The 23108-nt window shown below is 43.1% G+C and overlaps 1 pseudogene; it reads left to right on the top strand.

Annotated features, from left to right (window-relative positions):
• The first annotated feature begins 11355 nt into the window (after nucleotides 1–11355).
• Nucleotides 11356–22865, top strand: LOC149973028 (uncharacterized; annotated as a pseudogene).
• The last annotated feature ends 243 nt before the right edge of the window (nucleotides 22866–23108 follow it).

Raw genomic sequence — 23108 nt, 5'->3', positions numbered from 1 at the left:
ACCTGAAAGGCCGCTCAGAAAGGAAGAGGCCACTGCTCCAAAACCGCCATAAAAAAGCCAGACTACGGCTGGCTGAAAAAGCGTGTGCGAGCAAGGAGGACTACAAACCTGACACAGTTACACCAGCTCTGTCAGGAGGAATGAGCCAAAATTCACCAAATTCATTGTGGGAGGCTTGTGGAAGGCTACACAAAACGTTTAACCCAAGTTAAACAATTTTAAGGCAATGCTACCAAATACTAATTGAGTGTATGTAAACTTCTGACCCACTGGGAATGTGATGAAAGAAATACAAGCTGAAATAAATAATTCTCTCTACTATTATTCTGACATTTCACATTCTTAAAATAAAGTGGTGATCCTAACTGACATAAGACAGGGAATTTTTACTAGGATTAAATGTCAAGAATTGTGAAAAACTGAGTTTAAATGTATTTGGCTAAGGTGTATGTAAACTTCCAACTTCAACTGTATATGGGACCATATGGTCACAGGAGATGGGAGAAGGGAAAGGGAAATATGCTACTACAGGAATTATATTGTGTTATTTCTACATTACCAATCATTTCCACCACCACCACTACTACTGATGCAAGTGTACACAGTCATTTCCATGTAAAAGGACCCATGAGTCCCCAACTAATTTTCCATCCTAAAAATAAGGGAATTAAGCAAAAACTTTGATTTCTTGTCAAAAGATGGAAAGGGGGTTTTAGAAAACATACTAGAAAAAGTCTTGAAAGGTATTATAAATACTTCAAATCATAATAATGTTGAAGAGCCCTAACTAATATCAACACTTAAGTTTAGGATCATTTGATCCTTCTATATGTTTAAGAGACATTGCCTTGTACGTTGAAATTCCATGACCAAAAACCCACATGCAGTGCCATCAGAAAGTATTCAGACCCCTTGACTTTTTCCACGTTACGTTACAGCCTTATTCTAAAATGCATTCAATTAAATAAATCCTCATCAATCTACACACAATACCCCATAATGATAAAGCAAAAACAGGTTTTTAGAAATGTTTGCGTCTTTAAAAAAGTTTTCTGACCATTTACTCAGTACTTTGTGGAAGCACCTTTGGCAGCCATTGTGCCTTGAGTCTTCTTTGGTATGACACTACAAGCTTGGCACCCCTGTATTTGAGAAGTTTCTCCCATTCTTCTCTGCAGATCCTCTCAAACTCTGTCAGGTTGGATGGGGAGCGTTACTGCACAGCTAATTTCAGATCTCTTCAGAGTTGTTTGATCGGGTTCAAGTCGGGGCTCAGGCTGGGCCACTCAAGGACATTCAGAGTCTTGTCCCAAAGACACTCCTGCGTTGTCTTGGCTGTGTGTTTAGGGTTGTTGTCCTGTTGGAAGTTGAACCTTCGCCACAGTGTGAGGTCCTGGGCGCTCTGGAGCAGGTTGTCATCAAGGATCTCTCTGTACTTTGCACCGTTCATCTTTAACCCGATCCTGAATAGTTTCCCAGTCCCTACCATCGAAAAACATCCCCACAGCATGATGCTGCCACCACCATACTTCACTGTAGGGATGGTGCCAGGTTTCCTCCAGACGTGATGCTTGGCATTCAAGTCAAAGAGTTCAATCTTAATTTCATCAGACCAGAGAATCTTGTTTCTCATGTTCTGAGAGTATTAAGTGCCTTTGGCAAACTCCAAGCGGACTGTTATGTGCGTTTTACTGAGGAGTGGCTTCCGTCTGGCCAGCTCTAGGAAGAGTCTTGGTGGTTCCAAACTTCTTCCTTTTAATAATGATGGAGGCCACTGTATTCTTGGGGACCTTCAATGCTGCAGACATGTTTTAGTACCCTTCCCCAGATCTGTGCCTTGACACAATCCTGTCTCGGAGCTCTACGGACAATTCCTTCGACCTCACGGCTTAGTTTTTGCTCTGACATGCACTGTCAACTTTGGGACCTTATATAGACAGGTGTGTGCCTTTCCAAATCATGTCCAATCAATTGAATTTACCATAGGTTGACTCCAATCAAGTTGTAGAAATGTCTCAAGGATGATCAATGGAAAAAAATTTCAAGTTCAAGCATCTGAGTTCAATTTCGAGTCTAATAGCAAATGTCCTGAATACATATTGAAATAAGGTATTTCTGTTATTTAATTTTAATACGTTTGCAAAAATAGATAAAAAACAGTTTTTGCTTTGTTATTATGGGGTGTTGTTTCAAATATATACAAATTTGAAAAAGGCTGTAACCTAACAAAATGTGGAAAAGGGGATCTGAATACTTTCCGAAGGCAGTGTATCTATCTATTAAGATATTTAAAAAAAATTCTACCTCATGAGGAGTGTTGATAACGAAAGTTCACAGAAGTAACAAGTAAAGGTAGCCCTATCAATTAGTTTGGGTTTTCACTGATAGCAATTTTGTTTATGAATTATTATTTGATTAAAACTTCTGCAATTGAATTGGCTACAAAGGAAGATATTGCTGTCATACCCAGATTTTTTTTTACCTGTCTTTGTGCTTGTCTCCACCCCCCTCCAAGTGTTGCCGATCTTCCTCATTATCCCCACTGTATTTCTACCTGTGTTCTCTGTTTTTGTTGCCAGATTGTCTTGTTAGTTCTTATCAGCGTGTTTTCCCGTCTCCCTGCTTTCTCAAGTTCTCTTTCCTAGTTTCCCCGGTTCTGACCATTCTGCCTGCTTGCCATTCTATACCTGCCTGACTCTGACCCATTTACAAACCTCTACCTGTCCTGAACCCGAGCCTGCCTGCTGCTTTGTACCTTATTGAATCTGCCCTGGAATACAGACCTCTGCCTGCCTTTGACCTGTGTTTTAACTGTGTTTAATACTTTTTTAACTCAACGTGTCATGTCATAGCTGACACCCCATTATTCCTGCAGACATCTTTGAATCTTAATTCGGAGCAGATATTTAACAGATTTTTTGGAAAACGTCACAAAAAGAGAGAGAGGATTCAGTACATTTTCCTACTGACTCTGTTATTTGAAAACTCTCCAAGTGCAATCAGAGGTAAGGTTTGACCCAGTGTTTGTGTGTATCTCTCTCACACACACACAAACTCACATACTCAGGTGGTGAGGTATGGGGCTTGAGGGAAACTTTCTCAGCCAGGGTAAAAAAATAACCTAAAATATTGATATTATTCTCACCTCTAAAGAAAACTAAAGAAAACAGACATTCCTCCAAGCTTACCAAGTGACACGTTCAGGGTTTTGAAAAACAGATTGTACCTTTACAGCTTACTGCATATGATAATGCACATTGTGATTTGAGGAGGAAAATAGCTCAACCCCATCATCCACGCAGAATATATTATCTGAGTGATATTGAAACACCTCAGTTATTGAAATCAAAATTCAGAGCCATTTCTTCACACTAATGCGGATATGAACCTTTATTCCTCTCTCTTACCAGTCCCCTTCTGTTGAGTGACATTGACTCAACAAACTAGAAGTCGATCGATTAATCGGAATGGCCGATTAATTAGGGCTGATTTCAAGTTTTCATAACAATCGGAAATCGCTTTTTTGGACACCGATTTTTTTTTTTTTTACACCTTTATTTAATCTTTATTTAACTAGGCAAGTCAGTTAAGAACACATTCTTATTTTCAGTGATGGCCTTGGAACGGTGGTTTAACTGCCTCGTTCAGAACGACAGACGACCTTGTCAGCTCGGGGGATTCAATCTTGCAACCTTACAGTTAACTAGTCCAACGCTCTAACCACCTGCCTCTCATTGCACTCCACGAGGAGACTGCCTGCTACGCGAATGCAGTAAGCCAAGGTAAGTTGCTAGCTAGCATTAAACTTATCTTATAAAAAACAGTCAATCAATCAACCATAATCACTAGTTAACTACACATGGTTGATGATATTATCTAGCGTGTCCTGCGTTGCATATAATCGATGCGGTGCGTATCGTTGCTCCAATGTGTACCTAACCATGAACATCAATGCCTTTCTTAAAATCAGTACACAGAAGTATATATTTTTAAACCTGCATATTTAGCTAAAAGAAATCCAGGTTAGCAGGTAATATTAACCAGGTGAAATTTTGTCACTTTTCTTGCGTTCATTGCACGCAGAGTCAGTGTATATGCAACAGTTTGGGCGGCCTAATTTGCCAGAACTTTACGTAATTATGACGTAACATTGAAGGTTGTGCAATGTAAGAGGAATATTTAGACTAATGGATGCCACCCCTTAGATAAAATACGGAACAGTTCCGTATTTCACTGAAAGAATAAACGTCTTCTTTTCGAGATGATAGTTTCCGGATTCGACCATATTAATGACCTAAGGCTCGTATTTCTGTGTGTTTTTATGTTATAACTAAGTCTATGATTTGATAGAGCAGTCTGACTGAGCGATGGTAGGCCTGATGGCTCGTAAGCATTCATTCAAACAGCCCTTTCGTGCATTTTGCCAGCAGCTCTTCGTTGTGCATCAAGCATTGTGCTGTTTATGACTTCAAGCCTATCGATTCCCGAGAATAGGCTTGTGTAACCGATGTGAAATGGCTAGCTAGTTGGAGGGGTGCGCACTAATAGCGTTTCAAACGACACTTGCTCTGAGACTTGGAGTGGTTGTTCCCCTTGCTCTGCATGGGTAACGCTGCTTCGAGGGTGGCTGTTGTCGTTGTGTTCCTGGTTCGAGCCCAGGGAGGAGCGAGGAGAGGGACGGAAGCTATGCTGTTACACTGGCAATACTATAGTGCCTATAAGAACATCCAATAGTCAAAGGTTAATGAAATACAAATGGTGTAGAGAGAAATAGTCCTATAATTCCTATAATAACTACAACCTAAAACTTCTTACCTGGGAATATTGAAGACTCGTGTTAAAAGGAACCACCGGCTTTCATATGTTCTCATGTTCTGAGCAAGGAACTGAAACGTTAGCTTTCTTACATGGCACATATTGCACTTTTACTTTCTTCTCCAACACTTTATTTTTGCATTATTTAAACCAAATTGAACATGTTTCATTATTTATTTGAGGCTAAATGTATTTTATTGATGTATTATATTAAGTTAAAATAAGTGTTCATTCAGTATTGTTGTAATTGTCATTATTACAAATAAATAATAAAAATGGGCAGATTAATCAGCATCGGCTTTTTTTTGTCCTCCAATAATCGGTATCGGTATCAGCGTTTAAAAATCATAATCGGTCGACCTCCACAACCAACCCTCCACAATGACCCGATGACCTGAAGTCATAAAATCTAAATGAATGAGCTCCAGAAAAATGTATCTATTAGCGTCTCTGAGTCTGACGGGTATGGAGTAGAAATTTACAGCTCAATCCCACCGTTTTCCATTGTATTAGCGAGGTTAGACAAGTGAGAGAGCAGTGAGAGCAGTGAGAGCAGTGAGAGCGGACAGCTGCATAATGGTAATCTCAATAAGCCACAGAACATGGCCTGTAAATGATTATAGTTAGAGTAAGAGAAAGTGAAAGAAATATTCAAGGAGCTCAGGTGTATGTGTGTGTGTGTGTGTGTGTGTGTGTGTGTGTGTGTGTGTGTGTGTGTGTGTGTGTGTGTGTGTGTGTGTGTGTGTGGTGTGTGTTACATCTTTATAAGACAGGCCGTCTGAGCATCTTCAGTCCAAATGGAGGATGATGGGAGGTGAGCTGAGGGTAATGGGAAAACTCCAAACCCATTGGCTCATATTTACATAGAGGATCCGTCTCAAATGGCACCCTATTCCTTTTATAATACACTATGGGCCCTGGTCAAAAGTAGAGCACTATACAGGGAATAGGGTGCCATTTGGGGCTCAGTTAGTGGCCTGTGAAGATAGAAGAAAAGGGCCAGAGAGGTTTCAGTCCTAAAATGAATTTATGAATTATCCTGCTTGTCTGATTTATTACGGAATTTGATTTAACACAAAATCAAACAAAATAAATCACTTAGAGATAGTGGATAATGATGTTTTCTGAGAGGGATTTCTGTGTGTGTGTGTGTGTGCATGCGTGCCAGATTGAGAGTCAACAGAAGGCATCATGGAGTTAGAAGGTTATTTTGGTAACATGAAGTCCAGCCCTGAGGGATCATGATTAAGACAGTGAATCAGACCTCAAATCAGACCCGACAACCTAGCATCCCAGACAGACGCATGCAATTTTAACCTCTTCCTACTCCACTCTGAGCATAGCCGCAAGAAGTAGGGGTGCTGGGGGTGCTGCAGTAGTGTAACGGCTGTTGGAAGGAGAGGACCAAGGTGCAGAGTGGTACGTGTTCATGGTAAATTTAATAAAGAAACTGAACACTAGAACAAAAAAACAACAAAGCGGAACAAACAAAACAGTTCTGTCTGGTGCAGACACACAAAGACAGAAAACAACTACCCACCCCCATAGTGGGAAAACAGGCTGCCTAAGTATGGTTCTCAATCAGAGATAATGATTGCCAGCTGCCTCCGATTGGGAACCATACCAGGCAAAACACATAGAAATACAAAACATAGAATGCCCACCCCAACTCACACCCTGACCCAACTAAAACAGAGACATAAAAAAGGAACTAAGGTCAGGACAAGTACTCCCTAAAAAATCAGAATAAAATATGTATATAAACTCAGCAAAAAAAGGTCCTCTCACTGTCAACTGCGTTTATTTTCAGCAAACTTAACATGTGAAAATATGTGTAACGAACATAACAAGATTCAACAACTGAGACATAAGCTGAACAAGTTCCACAGACATGTGACTACCAGAAATGGAATAATGTGTCCCTGAATAAAGGGTTGGTCAAACTCAAAAGTAAGAGTCAGTATCTGGTGTGGCCACCAGCTGAATTGAGTACTGCAGTACATCTCCTCCTCATGGACTGCACCAGATTTGCTTGTTTTTGCTGTGAGATGTTACCCCACACTTCCACCAAGGCCCCTGCAAGTTCCCGGGCATTTCTGGGGGGAATGGCCCTAGCCCTCACCCTCCGATCCAACAGGTCCCAGACGTGCTCAATGGGATTGAGATCCGGGCTCTTCGCTGGCCATGGCAGAACACTGAAATTCCTGTCTTGCAGGAAATCACGCACAGAATGAGCATGTCAGGATGAGCCTGCAGGAAGGGTACCACATGGGAGGAGGATGTCTTCAATGTAACGCACAGCGTTGAGATTGCCTGCAATGACAGCATGCTCAGTCCGATGATGCTGTGACACACCGCCCCAGACCATGACAGACCCTCCACTTCCAAATCGATCCTGCTCCAGAGTACAGACCTCGGTGTAACGCTCATTCCTTCGACGGTAAAAGCGAATCCGACCATCACCCCTGGTGAGACAAAACCGCGACTCGTCAGTGAAGAGCACTTTTTTCCAGGCCTGTCTGGTCCAGCGACATAGTCAACGTTGTTGCCGGTGATGTCTGGTGAGGACCTGCCTTACAACAGGCCTACAAGTCCTCAGTCCAGCCTCTCTCAGCCTGTTGAGGACAGTCTGAGCACTGATGGAGGAATTGAGGGTTCCTGGTGTAACTCGGACAGTTGTTTTTGCCATCCAGACCTGTCCTACAGGTGTGATGTTCGGATGTACCGATCCTGTGCAGGTGTTACACGTGGTCTGCCACTGCGAGGACGATCAGCTGTCCGTCCTGTCTCCCTGTAGCTCTGTCTTAGGCGTCTCACAGTACGGACATTGCAATTTATTGCCCTGGCCACATTTGCAGTACTCATGTCTCCTTGCAGCATGCCTAAGGCACGTTCATGCAGTTGATTTTTTTGCTTATATATAAAAATGTTAATAATAATTGAAAATTTATATTTTTTTCTCACAAAAGTAGTGCACCGGGCCTTTACTAGTCCTGTATTTATTAGACCCATATAGTCGTCTGTAGTGCTGGCCTCAAAAAATATTTGGATTGGTTTAGAGGTTCGGATTGTTGTGCCTGATCTAAGGTCAGCTTTTAGATTATAGGGGTAGAGTAATTCTGATTCAAGAGTAGTTAAAGCTGCACTATGTACGTTTGTGCCATCACCTGCAGAGAATCCTGTTTGCTATGGCTGAGCATGGAGGTCAGAACTCAACAACACAGCATTCATCCAGACAGCCTCCAGAGACTTTTAGAAAAGGGCTATTGTACAATATAAGTGAATGGACATTGAGTTGAGTAACTGACTTGTTTTCAGCCTCACAAAAGGAAAAATTAAAGCTGGATTCCTTATTTTTATCTGAAACTCTGTTCTTCTCCCACAATGAATTCCTAGTGAAATGAAGCCACCAGACTAAGAACAGTAAGACAGGGACTATACAGTACATGCCTCTCCCCACCTCCCCCTCTCTCCCTGTCTCCCCATCTCCACCCACATCCCTGCCTACACCTCTCCCCGGTCTCTCCTTGTTTCCACTGCGTCTCTCTCCCCTCAGCGCCTCCTTTCCCACTCTGAGGCCTGCTCGAGCACTGGTGAGTCACTGGGTAGAGATAGAACCCAGGCAGTTTGATGGCTCTCTCTCTCTTCTGCCAGAGGCTCAAATGTTTCCGCTTCAGCCAACATCCATGCCTAAACCCCTCCCACCCCCCATTCCTCTATCTCCCTCTCTTCATTCTCTTCTCCTCCATTGAACAAATATACTGTAAACACTGGGTCTCTACTAGCAGCCCTAATCCAGTAATCTTTCCCTATAGCCAGTAGGACATGAGAAAAGTCCTCTCCTCTCCTCCTCTACCAGACCTGACCTGCTTAGGCACAGATCCCTTAGGCACAGATCTAGGGTCAGTTTCCCCTCCACCAACCCTAACCTTAACTATTAAGGAGGGAAAACAACAAAACTGACCTTAGATCAATGTCCTAGGTCAACGCCATGCTTCTTTCCCTGTATGTCCTGATGGGTTCTACATCGTTTAGCACAGCTAAGGGGTTACACCACTATACTATATTTGTAGTTCATGATACTGTTGTAGCTGCTTCGTGTCACCAGAGAAGATAGAACATTTTTATACATTTAACTATTAATATATCACTACTGCATCTGATTATGCTGTCATTTTCTCTTTGAGAGCGCTGAAGCAGTGTGACTGGCTGGGAACAATCGGTGTTGTTATGATGTGTTACTCAGAGCTTTTGGGATGGCATTGCTTTGTGCAAGCTTGTTTGCGCTCTCCCAGATGAGGGGATGTTTACAGACACAGACACATGCAGATATGCGCACACACGTACACATACACACACACGCACACACTAACACGGTGAAACTACTGTGAAAATAATACATCTTGATAGATCCAGCCATTCTTTACCTCTAGTTAGCTCCTCTCCTCTCACCAACGTCTAAATTCTCTCCTGTATTTAACTCCTCCTACCACAATGTTCATTAACTAGTGTTACTTCAGATGGGAATCCACTGACACTGTGCCTAATACCAAATTAGAGAGCATTATGAAAAATACCCCGCTTATAGGATGTGATCAGGGATCTGAGCCCACTCATAGACTTTATTAACCTTTCCACACATGCCAGCAGTAATATCCCCGTCGCCCAGCGCATGGTGGCATTTGTATGAGACATGGAGCTAGGGTCTCTGCTAAATGTCATAGCTATTGAAGCCACCCTGCCGTGGTGGCCTGGTCCACGGGTAATAACCCCCAATGGAGTGGCTGTAGATGTAGCTAGCTCCTATACTCTCACCAACGTCTAACAACTTTCCTGTAGTTTCCCAGCACCTCCTTACATGATGTTCCCTAATTAGCGTTATTTCAGCTGGGGATCCACCAGCGGAGGCTGCTGAGGGGAGGACGCCTCATAATAATGACTGGAACGGAGCGAATGGAATGGCCTCAAACACATGGAAAAACCTGTGTTGGATGCATTTGATACCATTCGACCAATTCCGCTCCAGTCATTAACACGAGCCCATCCTCTCCAATTAAGGTGCAACCAACCTCATGTGGGATCCCCTGACATTGGGCTAATATCAAATTAGAGAGCATTATGAAAAATACCCCGCTTATAGGATATGATCAGGGATCTGAGCCCACTTATAGACTTTATTAACCTTTCCACACATGCCAGCAGTAATATCCCCGTCGCCCAGCGCATGATGGCATTTGTATGAGACATGGAGCTAGGGTCTCTGCTAAATGTCATAGCTATTGAAGCAACCCTGCCGTGGTGGCCTGGTCCACAGGTAATAACCCCAACGGAGTGGCTGCGGATCTGACTTTTACTGAACCTTTCTTCCCATGGCTAAAGATCCCAAAGTTTGCGCACAGCCTTTGCTCTACTCGTGTGTGATTTTGTTGGTGGGGGAGGGTTGTAATGTATGTGTGTGTGTGTGTGTGTGTGTGTGTGTGTGTGTGAGAAAGAGAGACGAAGAGAAAGAGAGAGAGCTTAATATAAAGAGAGAGAGAGAGAGAGAGAGAGCGAGAGAGAGAGAGAGAGAGAGAGACAGAGAAAGAGAAAGAGAGAGAATTAGATACTTTTCGTAGGAGTTCTGAGGTGCTGAGGAGCATGTTGGCTGTGCATTACAGGAGCACATAGCAGAAACCTGATTCTCTGTCTCTCTTGGGGCTTTTCTCAGACAAACATGAAGTTCACTCTATATTTTATGACACAAGGAGTGTCAAACATGCAGGCAGGAGATACTGTACAGATGCTGACATTGGAAGGAGGTAAGCTTGTATTGTACTGTATAATTTATTGTATAGCAGTAAAAGACATATCCCCAACAGGATTGTGCTTTGGCCACTCATATAAAAATGTGCCCTAATGTAATGGCATACATACAGTATGTTTGCTTACCTGTCTACAGAGCAGTCAGTGGGTTTGCCTTTGAAGGTCCTTCATACCTGCCAGTGCCAGTGACAGACAGTGTAACCTCGACCTCTACAGTGCATTGTTGTGCCCAGATAGGGGCTAAGCCCTATTGTTCTGGTGATGCAGAGAAGAGGACCCTGGAGATATGACTGGCCACTGCAGATATAGATAGACAGAGAAATGACTGATATAGCCTGCAGGGTTAACTGAACAGAAACCATACACATACAGACAGATATACACACAGTACATGCAAATCTAATAATAAACATATGCACATACATCAAATCTCTGACACAAACACACAGATACATATTTGTAAAACATTATGCCCAGAAATAGATAGACATAGACGTACGTAGACATTAAAGATACTGTGTGTAGGAATCCCGAGCGGTGCAGCGGTCTAAGGCACTGCATCTCAGTGCTAAAGGCGTCACTACAGACCCTGGTTTGATTCCAGGCTTTATCACAACTTTCCGTGATGGGGGTCCCATAGGGTGGTGCATAATTGGCCCAGCGTCGTCCGGTTTTTAGAGAGAGAGAGAGAGAGAGAGATGGTGGTTTGGAATGGACAGACAGAAGTCCTCTCGTAGCATGGTGGTAAGACACAGTAGGGCACAGGGTAGCCGACATGTTAGTCTACCAGTAACACAACAGTCAACAATGGCTGAAATGGGTATACAGTGCATGACATGATTATGGCTTCGAGCTAAGGCTGCTTTCTCCTGATTTCTTCCTGTGGCAACCCAGCCAGAGGCCAGCCAACTGGCCAGGCGCCGCAACAACGGACACAACACAGATCGGTAGGCAATAACCATAAACCATGTGAGGTAGTTATATTTGTTAAGGAGAAACAATGTACCAGTTATGATGAATTCACTGTTTTTGTATGCTTCCTAGAAATGTTTGGGCAGCAGGAGGAGATATTGATATAATTTTAAAAAGATTGTTGTTTAATGTGACTATTGCTCATTTGGCTGTAAGTAATGGATGGTGACAAATATGTACTGTAGATACTGTATCTGGCAGGCTACTGGGTTTGATTGAGAGAGAAAGAGAGAATTAGAGAATGCGAGAATGAGGTGTGTGATAAAAGAAAATGAAGGCCAGTCATCAGAGATCAGAGATGAATCCCCCCGCATGCAGGAGATACTGTACAGATGCTGACATGGGTTATTTGGAAGGAGGGAAGCTTGTATTGTACTGTATCATTTATTGTATAGCAGAAAAACACATTTCCCCAACAGGATCATGGGTTCGATTCCCGCTTTGGCCACTCATACAAAAATGTGCCTTTGTGTAATGACATACAGTATGTTTGCTTCCCTGTCTGCAGAGCAGTCGGTGGGTTTGCCTTTGAAGGTCCTTCATTACCTGCCAGTGCAAACTCGACCTTTACAGTGTATTGTTGTGCAAAGATGGGTGCTAAGCCCTATTGATCTGATGATGCAGAGAAGAGGACCCTGGAGATATGACGGGCCACTGCAGATATAGATAGACAGAGAAACGACTGATATGGCCTGCAGGGTTAACTGAACAGAAACCATACACAAACACACACAGACAGATATACACACAGTACATGCATGTATAATAATAAACATATGCACATACATCAAATCTCTGACACACATTAACACACATGCACAGATACATATGTATTACACACTGAGTAAACATAATAATTACATAATGTAAACAGTTCCGCATAGAAATAGACACATACATTAAAGATACTGTGGGGGGGATAGAGAGAGAGGGAGAGAGAGGTACAGATCGCGCGAGAGAGAGAGATGGATATAGGGAGCTGGAAAGGGACTCGGCATGTCTGCTGAGTGATTGACATTGACAACCACTTTAATGTCTCTTGTTGTGGTCTGGAATGGACAGACAGAAGTCCTCTCGTAGCATGGTGGTAAGACACAGTAGGGTACAGGGTCGGCGACATGTATAGTCTACCAGTAACACAACAGTCAACAATGGCTGAAATGGGTATACAGTGCATGGCATGGGTATTACTCAGAGCTCGGGCTACCCTCTCCAAGGGACACATTTATCAATATTGCTTAGAAACTATCCTAAAATACGACTTACAAATGGAGTTTAGAATGTTTATACGCATAGAAAAAGTGTGATTTATCAAACAATTCTACTAGCCTCTTACGTACACCGGAAGGAGATTACCATTGATAAATATCAATTGTTCTCAGCCTCAGTGCTCATGTACGACCTTGGCTATTTGCATTTCAAAACGCCCCTAATTAACCATATATCGTCAAAATAATCCCTTTAAAGCCTGTGGGGAATATGCAACGCTGTACAATGGAATATAAGAGCTCAACAACAAAAAAAGCTAAGAGGTACAAGTGTCAGAGATTGACACTACAACCAAAAGGTTGTATTTTGCTAGCTCAGTTGTGGCTTGACCAGTAAAAATAAAAACATAGCTACAAGGAGAGAACCATTAGGACAACTCGAGTTGCTTTAGCAATGGAAAATGTGTTTCAAATGAGTAGACAACACTCGCCAATAAGCCATCCGCCCTCAACAGCCCCCTCCTGTAAGGCATATAAGCCACCATTGCTGTTCTGCAGAAAAAGTCATGCTTTTCACCTGGCCACCTTTCCACCACATTCAGCAGCGTCTTTTGCGCATCACATAACCTATCATCTGCACACAAAGAGTTTTTGGGATGCTGATTTTATGACGATGTGGGTGCCGTCTATTGCTCCGTTCATATTTGTGAACCCATTGAATGCATCATGGCAAAGAAACCCCTCTTGACTTTAGCCTGTTGTGCAATGCTGTATGGAAACTGTGTGTTACTGTTCGTGTTGATGATGATTGCATCCAAAGCATTGGTTTATCAAGGGCTGTGAGATGCTGACCAGCAAGCTCTCTCTGAAAAGTGCCCGTTGCCAAAAACCCCGAGGGTGGATAGCACTTGGATGTGCACCGGAAGGGCACTGTTTTGACTTTTTAAAGTCTTAAATCCATACAAAAAAATCTATAAGATTGGTTTTGGGAAACAATATATTTTGAGCCAATCTGTACTTTCTGCAGCAAAAGTAGCACCTGTCTCTAAAATCCTGCTCTCTGTGAAATGCAGCGTGCCTTCAAACATAGCAAAATCAGCCATCTCTCATTCAATTTCCCATTATCTCAGTCTTTTATAGTATTTAACCAATGGTTTCACTTTCACACGTACCTCTAATTTAACAAATTACCGTACTTGATATTATTATCTTACAAAATGCACTGATGTGGTCAAATTATATAGCATGTCAAGCAAGATATGTTGCATCAATTCACAATGGATATACAATTCAATCTAAAAATGATTTAATGATTTCTCACACAATTTTACACATTTTCAACATACACTGAGTACACAAAACATTAAGAACACCTGTTATTTTCGTGACATCGACTGACCAGGTGAATCCAGGTGAAAGCTATGATCCCTTATTCAATCGGTGTAGATGAAGGGGAGGAGACAGGTTAAACAATTGAGACATGGATTGTGTATGTGTGACATTCAGAGGGTGAATAGGCAAGACAAAAAATGTAAGTGCCTTTGAACCGGGTATGGTAGTAGTTCGAGGGGCACCAGCTTGTGTCAAGAACTGCAACACTGCTGGGTTTTTCAACCTCAACAATTTCCTGTGTGTATCAAGAATGGTCCACTACATCCAGACAACTTGACACAACTGTGGGTAGAATTGAAGTCAACATGGGCCAGCATTACTGTGGAACGCTTTCGACACCTCGTAGTGTCCATGCCCTGTCGAATTGAGGCTGTTCTGAGAGGATGCAACAATATTAGGAAGGTTTTTTTCCCCATTCTATGCTTAACAAGCAGTTCCCTTATTCTACCACCTGGCACTGTAAGTACATTTACGCACACTCTCAAGCAAACGTTCATATTGATAACTTTCACACTTGCGTGGAAATGATACCACCCACGCATGATTTCCCCACAGATTTGTGCCTTCAAGTGATTAATCAATGAGGCTCCTGGTTCCCTGATATCTTCCTTCTTTTCTCTTCCTGTGGCCACCTAGCCAGAGGCCAGCCAACTGGCCAGGCGCCGCAATAATGGACACAACACAACATCGGTAGGCAATAACCATAAACCATGTGAGGTAGCTATATTTGTTAAGGAGATCCAATGTTCCAGTTATGATGCATTCACATTTTTTAAAAATGTTTCCTGGAAACGTTTTGGCTGCAGGGGAAATATTGATAGAATTTCAACAAGATTGTTGTTTAATGTAAATATCGCTCATTCGGCTGTAGGGAATGGGTGATGTAAGAGATATAGATATCTGTCCGGGCCCTGGGTTCATGGGTTTGACAGGCTGCTTTGGACTGCTGTGAAATGGCCTACAGCACTGTGTGTGCGTGTGCAGTGGATAAATTGGGATTTGGGAAGTGAGGCAATATATACTGACAAAAGCACATATGCACATAATGCATATTACAGGTTATGAAGGGACTTACAATTTTGAGGGAGAGAATGACTGTGAGAAGGTCAGTTCTGGTGACCTTTTAAAAGGACATTCTACAACAAAATGAATTCAAAATAAAATGATGCCGACATGCCTAAAAAATGAAGCAACCGGTCAGCTTCATCCCTACTTTCAAAACTTATGTCCTTCTTTCTATCCCAAAAAGTCAGTTTGTTCGCGCAACCGATTTGAGAAATCCACTCGTTCAAGGTGCAGAGAAAGGAATCCAAAAATCTACACCTAAACTTTGTTTCAACAAGTCAAAATACGTTTCTATGTACTCCTCAGATACCCTAAAATGTAATTAAACTATAATATTTCTTACGGAAGAAGTATGTTCAATAGGAAACCGATTGTAGCAGATGCTTCATAGTGCACGCAAACATGAATTTCGAAGACTGTGTCCATGTACTAAAACTGATATTTCTTCTTCGTTTCTGAAGTTACAAGCCTGAAACCTTGAACATAGACTGCTGGCACCCCTTGGAAGCCATGGGAATTGCAGCCAGGGAGCTAATTGCCAGTATGCCCTTACAGTGGGGCAAACAAGTATTTAGTCAGCCACCAATTGTGCAAGTTCTCCCACTTAAAAATATGAGAAAGGCCTGCAATTTTCATCATAGGTACACTTCAACTATGACAGACAAAATGAGAAAAAAATCCAGAATACTTATTTTCCACCATAATTTGTAAATAAATTCATAAAAAATCCTACAATGTGATTTTCTGGATTTTTTTTCTCATTTTGTCTGTCATAGTTGAAGTGTACCTATGATGAAAATGACAGGCCTCTCTCATCTTTTTAAGTGGGAGAACTTGCACAATTGGTGGCTGACTAAATACTTTAGGTCAGTACAGGTGCATCAAAGCTGGGACCGATAGACTGAAAAACAGCTTCTATCTCAAGGCCATCAGACTGTTAAACAGCCACCACTAACATTGAGTGGCTGCTGGCAACACACTGACTCAACTCCAGCCACTTTAATAATGGGAATTGATGGGAATTGATGTAAAATATATCACTAGCCACTTTAAACAATGCTACTGAATATAATGTTTACATACCCTACATTATTCATGTCATATGTATACGTATATACTGTACTCTATATCATCTTTATGTAATACATGTATCACTAGCCACTTTAAACTATGCCACTTTGTTTACATACCCTACATTACTCATCTCATATGTATATACTGTACTCAATACCATCTACTGCATCTTGCCTATGCCGCTCTGTACCATCACTCATTCATATATCTTTATGTACATGTTTTTTATTCTTTATCCCTTTACACTTGTGTGTATAAGGTAGTAGTTTTGGAATTGTTAGTTAGATTACTCGTTGGTTATTACTACATTGTCGGAACTAGAAGCACAAGCATTTCGCTACACTCGCATTAATATCTGCTAACCATGTGTATGTGACAAATGCATTTGATTTGATATCTCAAAACAAATTCTGGTTGATTTTTCTTTGGATTTTCTCCTACCATTTCTATTGTGTTATATTCTCCTACATTATTTTAATATTTCATCAAACGTCAAAGTGTTCTCTTTCCAATGGTACCAATTATATGCATATCCTGGCTTCAGGGCCTGAGCAAGACAGTTTACTTTGGACATGTCATTCAGGCGGAAATTGAGAAAAAAAAAGGGGCCTAGCCCTAACCAACAATGCAGTTTTAAGAAAATAACCCCCAAAAAGTAAGAGATAATAATAACAAATAATTAAAGGGCAGCAATAAATAACAATAGCAGGGCAATGTACAGGGGGTACCAGTACAGAGTCAATGTCAATGTTCGGCGGGCACTGGTGTCAAGGTAATTGAGGTAATATAATTTTTTTTAAATAATTTAAAAAATTAAATGTACTTGTAGATATAGTTATTAAAGTGATTATACATAGATAATAACAGAGAGTAGCAGCTACGTTCTGGTAGCCATTTGATGATCTGTTCAGGAGACGTATGGCTTGGGGGTAGAAGCTACAGTATTTAGGAGCCTCTTGGACCAAGACTTCACGCTCAGGCACCACTTGCCGTGCGGTAGCAGAAAAAAACAGTCTATGACTATGGTGGCTGGAGTCTTTGACAACTTTTAGGGCCTTCTTCTGACACCGCATGGTATAGAGGTCCTAGATGGCAGGAAGCTTGGCCCCGGTGACGTTCTGGGCCGCACACACTACTCTCTGTAGTGGCAAGCAGTTGCCATACCAGGCTCTCGATGGTGCAGCTGTAAAACCTTTTGAGGATCTGAGGACCCATGCCAAATCTTTTCAGTCTCCTGAGGAGGAATAGGCTTTGTCATGCCTTCTTCAAGACTGTCTTGGTGTGCTTGGTCTATGTTAGTTAGTTGGTGATGTGGACACCAAGGAATTTGAAGCTCTCAACCTGCTCCACTACAGCCCCATCGATGAGAATGGGGGCGTGCTCGGTCCTCCTTTTCCTGAAGTCCAAAATAATCTTCTTTGTCTTGATCACATTGAGGGAGAGGTTGTTGTCCTTGCACCACACGGCCAGGTCTCTGACCTCCTGTCTCATCATTGTCAGTGATCAGGCCTATTGACATTTGTGTCATCAGCTAACTTAATGATGGTGTTGGTTTCATGCCTGGCTGTCCACTCATGAGTGAACGGGGAGTACATGAGGGAGCAGAACACACACCCCTGAGGGCCCCCGTGTTGAAGATCAGCGTGGCGGATGTGTTGTTACCTACCCTTACCACCTGGGGACAGCCCATCAGGAAGTCCAGGATCTAGTTGCAGAGGGATTAGTCCCAGGGGGGCATGCACTGCCCCCTCCTGTACTTAGTCCCAAAGTCCTTATTTAGTCCCAGGGTCCTTAGTTTAGTGATGAGCAATAGAGATTGCATCATCTGTGGATCTGTTGGTGTGGTATGCAATTTGGAGTGGGTTTAGGGTTTCTGGGATAATGGTGTTAATGTGAGCCATTTCAAAGCATTTCATGGCTACAGACGTGAGTGCTACGGGTCGGTAGTCATTTATGCAGGTTACCTTAGTGTTCCTGGGCACAGGGACTATGGTTGACTGCTTGAAACATGTTGGTATTACAGAGTCAGACAGGGAGAGGTTGAAAATGTCAGTGAAGACACTTGCCAGTTGGTCAGGGCATGCTCAGAGTACACGTCTTGGTAATTCGTCTGGCCCTGCAGCCTTGTGAATGTTGACCTGTTTGAAGGTATTATTCACATGCTCTCATGCATGTTTCAGTGTTACTTGCCTCAAAGCAGGCATAGAAGTTATTTAGCTCATCTGGGAGGCTCGTGTCACTGGACAGCTCTCGGCTGGGCTTCCCTTTGTAGTCTGTAATAGCCACATCCGACGTGCATCGGAGCCGGTGCAGTACGATTCGATCTTAGTCCTGTATTGACGCTTTGCCTGTTTGATGGTTTGTCGGCAGGCACTGTGGGATTTCCTATAAGCTTCCGGGTTTGAGTCCTGCTCCTTGAACTCGGCAGCTCTACCATTTAGTTCAGTGCGAATGTTGCCTGTAATCCATGTATCTGGTTGGGGTATGTACGTACAGTCACTGTGGGGACAACGTCCTTGATGCACTTATTGATAAAGTCAGTGACTGATTTGGTGTACTCCTCAATGCCTTTGGAATAATCCCGGAACATATTCCAGTCTGTGCTAGCAAAGCAGTACTGTAGTTTAGCATCTGCTTCATCTGACCACTTTTTTTATAGACCGAATCACTGGTGCTTCCTGTTTAAATGTTTGCTTGTAAACAGGAATCAGGAGGATAGAATTATGGTCAGATTTGCCAAACCAGTGTATGTGTGCTCTCCGTCCTGGTCTTGGTCAGAACCCGTGCTGCAGCATTCTGTATGTTTTGCATTTGACCAATGGCTTTCTTGGGTAGACCAGACAGGAGAGCATTACAGAGTCTCTCTGTATCAGCCTGAGAGAGAAAGGGCTGCATCTTGGCAATATTTTCCCGTTACTGCATTAAGAATATTGTACAGTAACTGGGCATGCATACTTCTCTCCCTGTGCGGCACTTGTAATTTGAATGCACCTCTGATTTTGCTGTTGCTTACTCATTTTGTTGGCTGAAGAAAATTAAATGTGGACAACAATTTTTCAGCAAAAGGTGCATCAGCTCCTCCTAGCTCTCATTTGATCACGGACACATCAGGATCCGACCCAATTTAACCCCTGTGTGTGTGTGTGTGTGTGTGTGTGTGCGTCAATAATCACTCCCATCTCCTGATTCCTAACCTAGAGTTTGTGTGAGAGGAAGAGAAGAGAGAGAGAGAGCGATAGGGCGAGAGAAAGGGAGGAGGACGGGGTGTGTATTGAACACAAACACACACACTAAGATAACACATACAGGGTTTGGGGAGACATCCATATCAATCAAACAACAGGGAAAGGGGGATACCTAGTCAGTTGTCCAACAGAATGTATTCAAATGAAATGTGTTTTCCGCATTTAACCCAACCCCTCTGCTGCCTTAATCGACATTCACGTCTTCGGGACCCGGGGAACTGTCCTCCTGAGAGCTGAAAATCAGACACACACAGGCAAAAAGATACACATTCATCCCCCCTCACACATACACACACACCTCCCAGGTACTCAATGCACTGGTCGATTTACCAGTGTGATCCCAGGGTGTGTGTTGTGCTCCATTAGGTCTGGTGGTAATGAGCTGAGAGTGACTTCCTGTGACTCCGGCAGGGGAGCCCAATGGCCGCTGTGTGTGTGTGTACAGGCAGGGGAGCCTGACGCTCGCTGTGACTGTGTGTGTGATGGAAGGGGCACCCAGCAGTCACAGCCTCTTTTGCACAGTGGGAGTGAGTGAGTGTATGTGTTGAGAGCCTCTTATGCAGCTGAGCTAGGCAGCAGGGGCTCCAGTGGAGCCATGCATGAGAATGAGCCTGAGCAGAGCAAAGCAGGCTGGGAGGGGTTGAATGGCACCCCGCTGTGTGTGTGTGTGTGTGTGTGTGTGTGTGTGTGTGTGTGTGTGTGTGTGTGTGTGTGTGTGTGTGTGTGTGTGTGTGTGTGTGTGTGTGTGTGTGTATATATATGTATGTGATACATTTATAAAGAAAGAGAAAAAAGAGAGAGAGAGAGAGAGAGGGAGAGAGAGAGAGAGAGAGAGATGGGAAGGCTGTAACCTTACTGTACCCCATAAGCTGCACTTATGTGCGTAGAACGGTTGACTTTGTGAGACTGCAGTGTACAAACAACATGATGCAAGAACCCGCTCAGACCAAAGCCTCTTGTATGTTTAGCTGATCTCAATGTTTATGAATCTGTGTCGCATCTTTGCATTGTGAATCTATTTTTCAAGTGAGCTGAGATATTGTTGTTGGCATTCTGTTGTAGAAAGGCTGCTTTAATTGAAATCTTTGTTAACCCTTTCCAAGAAAATTGGCAATGAATCCTTTCTTTAAAGTCTGTTAGTTATTACACTGTCAAACATGAATGTTTTATGCCCAATATTCTCAGCTTGTCTGTTAAGCTCGTTCTTTCTCCATCCGTTCTCTCAGCGTGAGTCCAGACAAACAGCATGGCTTCCAACAGCACTTATTCTCCACTACCACACTACCACCCACACAGGCGTACAGTACACCCCCCCCCCCCCCAATATATATATATATATATATATATATATATATATATATATATATATATATATATATAAATGGACTGGTGGTAGTGTGAAAAGAAGAATAGAGAGGCTGTCATGAAAATATGAATTCATAAGCAGACAAACGCACTTCACTGGATGGCTGACAATGGGTTGAGTATGTAAATGTAATAGAACCTAGCTAGCCAAGTTCAAATAAATATTTAATTGCACATTACACTTAATGGTTGGCTGGCTGCTCACTGATGAGGGGAATATGTAACGCGTCTCTGATCACTGAACACTAAGCCCTGCTGAAATGGTGGGTATTTCACATGAAAGGATGAAATTACAGACACAAATTGCAGCAAATAGGCTACAGAGATGTTGCCTTGTTAATGATGGCTATGATTCGTTTATGTAATTTCATGATGTGTCAGCTAGGATGCATTAGCATATTGCTAAAGGTCGTAGGTTATGAATGTCCATGTACTCAGTAATGCATTAGCTGTAAGCAATTGAAGCTATAGCTGGTTTGGTAAAGTGAATGAGCACAAGGAATACAGAAATAGATATACTGTACAAAGAGTGAAAACAGGAATTATAGCACATTTCCCCCCAACATCAGACACCCCTTAACTTTGGACACACTAGCTGTTGGAGGACTAAATCACCTTGAGCTCAAAATGTAAATGAACTGGAAAAGAACTAAATAGTGCAATACTGTATCTGCTGTGCCTGCCATGGGGTTCCCCTTCACCAGACAGAGGCTGATGAAATACACAGACAAAATAAGCAGGTATTTGGTGTTCTATGTGTACACGCATGTAGAATGCTGGACTGACTGTTCTTAATGTGTGTGACGTAAAGGTGGATGTGTATGGTAATCACAAAATTAAAATGTTCATCCTGGATGGACAATTCCTATTCTATTCCAGGTTTAGGCATCCAGGGGAGCAATCCCACCACTGGGGAAGAGGTGATGGGAAATGTTGAGGAGGCACAAGAACCTGAGCATGAGGAGGCCGGACACCCTGGATAGGGAGAAGATGAGTGTGCCACCCGTCCAACATTGGACACCTCCACTTCTTGTGAGAAGCACTTGGAGGAGAGTGGGTTGAGGGAAAAACCCAGACAAATCTATAACTGTGATGAGTCTGTGTTTTGTAGCGACCAGAGCAGGCACAAAGTGCTGGCTCACCGAAGAGCAAAACATGTGTACCAGCAGGCTCCGGGGACCAAGGAGTACATCACAGTGCTAGCCTGCTGCAACACAGCTGGGGAGGACATCCCCCCCAAGCCTTGTATGGAAGGTCCAACAGTAGCTACATTGACAGGGACCAGTTTCAGGAAGTGGTTTCAGCACTTCATTAAACATGCAGTAAAGGAACGCCCTCTCCTTCTCCTCTTCAATGGGCACAGGAGCCACATGGACCCGGAGGTGCTCCGGGCGGCACTAGGGGAAGGGGTCATGCTTCTTTGTCTACCACCACACACCCCCATGTCCTGCAGCATCTGGACGTGAGATACTTTGTCCCTTTAAAGACTGGTTCTCCAAGGTAGCTGGAAACCTCAGCCATTTCGACTACTCCGACATGGTAAACAAATCAGAATTTACCAGATTATTCCGCTACCCATACCAGCGCTGCCAGGACATGCTCTATGTGATGGAAGGGATTAAGAAGTGTGACCTCTTCCCTTTGGACTCTTCAGCCATTGAAGGATCCTGTTTAATCCCATTTCGGTCCCTTCCGGGTCACAGCACAGCCTCTCCTGAAACCAGAAGCACTGTGCCGTCGACCAGCACACCCTCCCCATCCTCAGCCCCTGCTCCAGGCCTAGCCGTAGAAGAGCACCCCATAATAGAGGGGGTGCTGATAGCGAAGGACCTGGGGCACATCATTACCGTCCTGAAGTATCGGCCCAGACCAATACAGAAAACTCCCTGTGGTCGCCACATGCATCTCTGGGGAGGAATATGTGTGACGGTGTCAGGTTTCGTCCACCACCACCACGATGCACACCAGCCCCCCCCTGTCTTTCACCACCAAAGCGGCCTCCTCTGGACCAACTGCCTCCTCCATCTCACCTGGTCGCCACCACAGCAGGCTCGTCTTGTGTCCCTGCCCCCTGCATATTGAATACAGCCACCGCCACATGTTAAATTCTGAAAAAAATACTGTTTGTTACTTGTTTTATAAAACTGCTATGTTAAAAGAAATATGTATT

Source organism: Oncorhynchus mykiss, chromosome 21 (assembly GCF_057628025.1).
Source record: "Oncorhynchus mykiss isolate SJ-2025 chromosome 21, ASM5762802v1, whole genome shotgun sequence".
Lineage (NCBI taxonomy): Eukaryota > Metazoa > Chordata > Actinopteri > Salmoniformes > Salmonidae > Oncorhynchus > Oncorhynchus mykiss.
This window is presented reverse-complemented; position numbering and strand designations above follow the sequence as displayed.